The sequence below is a fragment of the Salmo salar genome, chromosome 12, assembly GCF_965601325.2.
Source record: "Salmo salar chromosome 12, fSalSal1, whole genome shotgun sequence".
Lineage (NCBI taxonomy): Eukaryota > Metazoa > Chordata > Actinopteri > Salmoniformes > Salmonidae > Salmo > Salmo salar.
In genome coordinates this window covers 80337373-80345331 of record NC_138302.1, presented here as the reverse complement: position 1 = coordinate 80345331, position 7959 = coordinate 80337373, and the positions used below count along the sequence as shown (strand labels likewise).

At 40.0% G+C, this 7959-nt stretch overlaps 1 non-coding gene across 1 annotated transcript; it reads left to right on the top strand.

The window, feature by feature from the left end:
* Positions 1-927: 927 nt before the first annotated feature.
* LOC123725763 (U7 small nuclear RNA) lies at positions 928-982 on the top strand. The gene has a single exon (XR_006758277.1). It is a non-coding gene; the product is annotated as a U7 small nuclear RNA (small nuclear RNA).
* The last annotated feature ends 6977 nt before the right edge of the window (positions 983-7959 follow it).

Genomic DNA, 7959 nt, shown 5'->3' with positions numbered 1-7959 from the left:
CGTCATCTGAAAAGCCTGTGAGAGGGAGACAAATGAGGCCTCAGCTCAGTGGCTAGATCGATAAGTTCCTCCACCCAGGGCCGGCCCTAGGCATAACCGACATAAGTGGCCGCTTAGGGCCCCCGGTCGATAGCTATCTAAACTTGTAGTAATCATGGCAGAATTACCGGCGGGGCATGAAGGACACGTGCGAAGGGGCCCTGACCTCCAGGGAGCCCCATTAATTGTGTTAGTCACTCTCACTCAGATATCATGTTAACATGGCATAAGTCATGGCAAAATGTGTAGAATTTCAGGAAATTAGCTGTTAAACTTACATTTTTTTCTCTCTGCCCATGGCAAAATTGGTAGAGTTGCAAGAAATTCAGTTGCTCAGAAGCATACAGAGATGGTTCAGAAAGCAAGCTCAGTCCTGCACACTGTAGATATAACCATATTGAAATTCTGATGTTAAACTGTTCAATAGATAATATCACCCAGACGCTACGTAGACGGTAGACCCACATTACATTGTTTTACTTATATAAAAATGTATACAATTATGTAGTAAACTGTAGTATACTGTAGAATACTATGCTACACACTGTAGTATCCCACGATCGTCTAGTGCTTACTATAGAATTTTGTAGCATACTGTAAGAATACTACTGTATTACCCTGAGAATAACTCTGTATTTAAATACTACAGTAATGTCTGCAAAAACACTACTGTGTCTGCAAAAACACTACAGGTTTTTAACAATAGCAATACTACAGTATTTCATTTGCATTTACCCCACCCATTCCCATCCCCAATATCACAGTTTGTGCCACCCAGGAGTGAGAAACCTATATGTCAAGTATAGACCATATATTGTGTTCTCTACAGGTTATTGAAAAAAGTAGAAGTAACTATCCGTTCAGACGCAGTCCTACCTACAGATTAAGAAAACTTTGCTCTTTTAGTATTTGTCCAGTAGGTTTTCTCAAGGAGAAAGCCCCCACTTCTATGTCAAAGATAATAAAATAAAAACATTACCGCAGTAAATACTACAGAAATGTCTGCAAAAACAGTACAGTAATTACTATAGTATATACTATAGTTTTTTAACAATAGTAATACTGCAGTATACTACAGTAAAGTCTGCAAAAACACTACGGTAATTAGTATAGTATATACTATAGTTTTTTAACAATAGTAATACAACAGTATTTATACTTAGTAAATACTACAGTATACTACAGATAAGTCTGCAAAAACACTACAGTGAATACTATAGTATACAAATATAGTGATACTACAGTATTTATACAATAGTATATGGTATTTTTTCATGTGGGGAGCCTCACTAATTATGAAGTTATTTGACAGGATGCTAAATTTCATTACCATGCCAACCTCCCCATCTGGACTAGAGGACGAGTTGCCAGATTGGCTGAACAACTTCGATCTGCCTATACAGCTGTCTCCCTCCTGCCGTCAACGAGGCACATTCCCACGGTGACAACACCTGGCTCGGGCACAAGAGTGAACTTACTACACTGTACAGTACCAGGAGCAGAGATGACATCACACACAAGCCTGGATGAGAAAGCATGTTTGATGGCTGCCATACGAATGAGAGATTAAGTAAAATGGTCTGACTTGTCTAGTTAAATAAAGGTTAAATAAATAAAAACATTAAAAAAAAGTAAAATGGTCATAAATGATGGGGGAAATGCCTGTTGTCTGTCATGGAGTTAGCTGGGATGAATCATTTGAGGTAAATTCTCTAGTGGGCAGAAACATGGCATTACTAGTATTAGTTTTGGTGGAGAGCCAATATATCCATGCCAACTGAATAAAAATATGACAGTTTTCTAAGATGTGTTTTACAGTGATAGCTGGCTCATTTGCAAGATTTGAATATCTTCTCAACATCCGACACCTTTATTGTCCTCTTCACAATACCACACAAACCCCACATTGACTGGTCCAATGCTTCCAAAGAAATACACTGAGCGTACAAAACATTAGGAACACCTGCTCTTTCCAAAACAGACTGACCAGGTGAATCCAGGTGAAAACTATGATCCATTATCGACGTCATTTGTTAAATCCACTTCAAGCAGTGTAGATGAAGGGGAGGAGATGGGTTAAAGAAGGATTTTTAAGCCTTGAGACAGGTGAGACATGGAATACCTCGTTAGGATGAATTATAAACCTTTAAAACAAACTTGAAAGTCAAACACACTTTTCAAATTAACATTCCTAAGCAACTTGAAAAATGTGACATTCTGGGAGAAGTGGTTTGTGAATTTTTGTTGTTTACATACTATCAAATGTGATAATTTAACATCTAGCATTACACAAGATCTGGACAATTCTCCTTTGTTATTTCAGTTAGTAGCATTTGGCACAAGCAAAAAGGCACAAAATTCCTACCAATTAGAAGTTATTTGGTAGATTAAGGAAAGATTATGCCTCAGACATTGGTAGGCTGTACAGTGTGTTACAATTACTAAGAAACAGTAGAAGAAAATGCATTAGATCCAAGTTAATCTAGAAGTGGTCATCTAAGATCTACACTGAGAATAAAAAACATGAAGAATTCTGTTCTTTCCATGACATAGACTGACCAGGTGAATCCAGGTGAAAGCTATGATCCCTTATTGATGTCACTTGTTAAATCCACTTCAATCCGTATAAACGAAGGGGAGGAGACAGCTAAAGAAAGATTTTTAAGCCTTGAGACAATTGAGACATGGGTTTTGTATGTGTGCCATTCGGAGGGTGAATGGCCAAGACAAAAGATTTAAGTGCCTTTGAACAGGGTATGGTAGCAGGTGCCAGGCACACCTGTTTCTGTGTCAAGAACTCCAACGCTGCTGGGCTCAACAGTTTCCAGTGTGTATTACAGTTTTTTTATGATTGCTTACACACTAAAATTGAACTTTTCCCACAATTAGCAAAACCTTACACTCAAGGAGCAAAACACAAGGCTAGATTTGCACAACTGTAAGCACATTGTCAGCTTCACACTATTTGCAAAACATTACACACAGTGATTTGCAAAACACTAAACACACTTGTATACATCAGACACAGAAGTATATCATGATGTCACTTCCTTGCAATTCCAAAGCACTGACTGTCAAATTACCACACCTATGAGCCAATCTGTTAAACACAGCCATCAGGTGCACAAACACATGATTGCTAAATTGTAGACACGCCAATCAGGTTTAAGCACTATAAAAATGCAGCAGATAGGTTCACCTGCCTTCAACCAAAATGGAAGGAGTCAGAAGAAGAGTGAGGGTGAGAGGAGGAGTACACAGAGGAGGAGAAGGAGGAAGAGGCAGAGGCCGAGCCAGAGGTCGAGGAAGACCTGAAGCAGGAAGAGAACGTGCACAAAGAAGAAGAGGACCAAACTTATCAAATGACATTTGTGCAACACTAGTGGACCATGCTGTGAACCACGGATTGACGCTGAGGGAGGCTGGACTGAGAGGACAGCCAAATCTTAGCAGATATACAGTGGCATCTGTCATAAGGACTTTTCGACAGGAAAACAGGTAAAAGAAGATCTGTCTCCAGTTACAGTAATCAGCCGCTTATTGTATGCACCATATCAGCACTTGTGATACCCCTTCCTGTGACATTGTACAGTAAGTTACATGTATTATTCTCTACATAGGATTGAGGGTCGGGAACGACAAGGAGGAAGGGGGCCCATATTCACGCAAGAACAAGAGAGAGATAATAAACATGGTTTTGGCCAATAATGCTATCAGGCTCAGAGAACTACAAGCCAACATTATCGGTGACCATGCCATTTTCAATAATGTCCATCAGGTCTCTCAGTCAACACTGGCACGCATCCTGAAAAGACATCAGGTTCAAATGAAACAACTTTATCGAGTGCCTTTTGAGCAGAATTCAGAGAGGGTCAAACGGCTGCGGCATGAATATGTGGAGGTTTGTATTGTTCACTTTAGCACTGTGATGTTGCATACTGTACACATTACTTTTTTACATTGACTGTATACTAGACCTATCCTGAACTACACAATCTTGTCTTTCACTGTATTTCAGGGAGATTTGCAGATGGATGCTGAGGAAATCCTGCATGAATTTATATATATTGATGAGGCAGGGTTCAACCTCACAAAAGCAAGAAGGAGAGGCAGTAATATCATTGGCCACAGGGCTATAATCAATGTCCCAGGGCAACGTGGGGGTAACATCACCCTTTGCGCTGCCATTTCACAGCATGGGGTTCTCCTCCGTCATGCCAAAATGGGCCCTTACAACACACCTCACATTCTCGCATTTTTGGACCGATTGCACCACATCGTCACAGCAGGTAATGAAATGCACCAGATGCAATACACTGTCATCTGGGACAATGTGTCATTCCACCGCTCTGCTTTGGTCCAGAACTGGTTTCAACACCATCCACAGTTGACAGTACTATACCTTCCACCATACTCGCCGTTTCTAAACCTTATCGAAGAGTTTTTCTCTGCATGGCGGTGGAAGGTTTACGATCTCCAGCCCCAGGCTCAGGTACCCCTCATTCAGGCCATGGAGGACGCCTGTGACCAAGTCGACGCCGCAGCTGTGCAAGGATGGATTCGACATTCAAGACGGTTCTTCCCGCGTTGTCTTGCTAATGAGGATATTGCTTGTGATGTTGATGAAATTCTCTGGCCAGATCCAGCTATACGAAGAGATAATGTATAGTATGTTTACTGTAGTATTTTCTGTACAATATTGTCCGTTTTTTTCAGATTATGTTTTATGTTTGTTGTTATTTACTGTAATTGTAACCAGTACTGGATACAGTATTTTAGGTTTGTCTGTTTGCTGAGCTAACAGTGTTATGCACACTACTGTAGCAGCATGAAAACTGGGACATGTTTTGGTGTGATTCTCCATGTTGACATGTTGACTGATTTGGGTATATGGAGAGAAATAAATCATATCTTCCTCAGTCTGCAGCATTGGTGTAGTGTTTGTATAGTTGCACTTTCTGTGTACTTCATTTACAGTACTCTAATCACTGACAATTAGACTTGCTAAAAGTGTTTTAGGTTAGCAACAGCAGTGTGTAACTGGTTCAAAAAGATTGAAGTCATATGAAATGTGTGTTCGTATGGTAACAAAATATTGTTTTTATGAAGTCGTGTAGAGTTTTGACAAAAGTGTTCCATTTTGCAAATGATCTGAAGTGTTGTGCTACTTTGGTGTAGGGTTGTGCTAATTGTGTGTAGTGTTTTGACAAACCGGGCCCTGTTTTCAAAATTGTGCTTAAACAATTGCAAAAAACTGTAAGAATGGTCCACCACCCAAAGTACATCCAGCCAACTTGACGAAACTGTGGTAAGCATTGGATTCCATCCCCGTGGAATGCTTTCAACACCTTGTAGAGTCCATGCCCCTACAAATTGAGGCAAAAAGGGTTGCAACTCAATATTAGGAAGGTGTTCCTTCATTACAGTGAAGTTATGGCACACTGATGCCACCTACTGGTTTTGGTTTTGTATGATTCTGTCATTATTGTCAACCTCCACTGTGCTATTATAGGATCTACTCAACAATGACTAACATGTGTCCCTCAGTGCAGTCATGTTTAACATATGACATGGAGTAATTCTTTTTAGCATTGGTGTACATGTGGATGCACTCTTGTCTCTGTAATGGTTTTAGAGAGGGAGTGACAAAGAGAGAGAGAGAACCCTGCTCAGGGGTAAGTGCTTTTGCATGTTACAAACCAAGCAGGAGGGAGAAGGAGTATGGGTTGCACCCAATGATTTCTATATACACTACATGACTAGTAGGGGGTGTTGTGTTGAAGCCAACATGCCTCCATCTTGGTACTCCCACACCATTGTAGAAAATATTTTCAAAGCTATAGAAATGAATTCATTGTCTATATTCATTTTTGCCACATTTATTCTATTAGGCCAACAGACACCTTAATGCATACTTTAAATTGTATTATGTGAGCTAAACATACAAATTAAAAGTCAGAAAAATATATGAAAACATTTTTATTACTAATGCTACGGTGCCCACTACAACAACAAAAATTACTTAAATACATGTTATTTTGTCCTTGAAACATTTAATTGAAATACTGTACAATTCAATTCATCCCTATGGAGGACTGCTCCAACTGGGCACTGCCAATATGCCCGACTGGTAGCTTCAAAACCTCTTAATGGCCAATACATTTAGTATCAGCAATCCAGCGTTTATATACAGTGGCTGCACCTTGAGTTATTGTGCAGCTGCGGGTATGGCCCTAAACACAGAGCAGTTTCACGCCTCAGCTGCAGAGAACTCAACTGGGAAACAGGGGGCTAATAAAACTTACTAAGAGCCTTCCCAACACAACCTGCCATAAGGGCATGCACACAGCATTATACAAGACCATATGTTAAAGGTAACAGCCAAACAGCCTGACCATGACAACACAAAACACATGGGTTAATATTAGTTTGCACAGGAAAATATGTACAATACCTCTGAATAAGACCCTTACAAAAGTTACATATAGCCTACAATGTAACCTGTTGCGAGTTCAATGATCTGCAAATATCGCCGACTGTCAACTACAAACAGTAGTAGACCTAATGGAGGAATATAAATCCAGGAGAAAACTAATTGTGATGCCGCGTGGCGCTGAAAATGAGCTTTTTTACCGTGATTGGCCTGTGAGGACAACTATTGGCTATATTAGCCTACGATTGGCTCTCGTTTGTGAGGTTGTATTGGTTGTATTGCTACTCTATCCATGTAGAGTAGCAATCAAAGGGCCAGGGTTCTGTTCTGTAAGCACCTTTTTGACTGCTCCTACAGTATTGCTTCCGTACTGAAGTTTAACTTACGCCTGGCCCAGAAAGACAGTTCCTAGAGACTGCCCCATAGAGAAGTCACATTTGAACATTTCATCACCTTGGTGCACAAGATATCCATTGAATTATTCAAATAATTGTCGCTGAAGCCGATTTTCTTTCCATCACTCATAGAAAAAGATATTAACATTTTATATACATGCTCTGAGGTCGAGGCCAGCTGGGCAGGGGAGGTGCCGGTTGGTTTGTTTAGCTATTCAAAACGTATTCTCGTCCTTGCAACTGATGTTATTTGCATTATGAGCTGGTTAGAAGCAATACTAAGCTATTTTAGGAGTTTCTAAGCAGTGTTTCCTCAAAAACATGAAGAAATCGAATGTAGGTCTACAACAACGTTGTTACTTTATTAAAACACTGCTTTTTATCCATTTTCATGAAAGAAAGATTGTTTTAGCCTAGAAGTTGCAACTTTGATTGGACTGTAGTATCTGATTCATAACAGACCATGATCCTATATACTGTGAGGCAAGCTGTGTGAATTTGTATAAAGATGTGCGGCCTTCTGTTTGTCTGCGCAAGGTCAACAAAACAAATTTCACAGCTCCCACAAGGGGGCAAACTGTCTCCATTCACATTTCTAGTGATTATATACTTTCTTTAGAACCTACCAGATGCTCACACATAAATGAATTAAATTGTACATTGACCAACTGTAGGCTTGAAGTCGATAAATTGCCACGGAGGTTGGGGGGACATGTCCCTCCCTGAAATATGATTGGCCCTTGGCACTCTGACCCTTGGTGCCCCCCCATTCTCATTGGGTCAGAGCACTGTCAATCTGGCTCAGATTGAAGAAGAAAAGACTGGTTTTCCCTTTGGCTGGAAAAACATTTTCATCTGCTGACAGAATACGGTCGGGAGAAAGACTCAGGAGTCGGGATCAACATTCAACCATAGTATGTATGTTCACACACCAAAAAATTGGACTGGGCATAAGGTAGGAAAACTGTAACTAAAATAAAACTCAGTCTTCATCTTTTGTGTCTTCTTAATACACTGCTCAAAAAAATAAAGGGAACACTAAAATAACACATACTAGATCTGAATGAATGAAATAATCTTATTAAATACTTT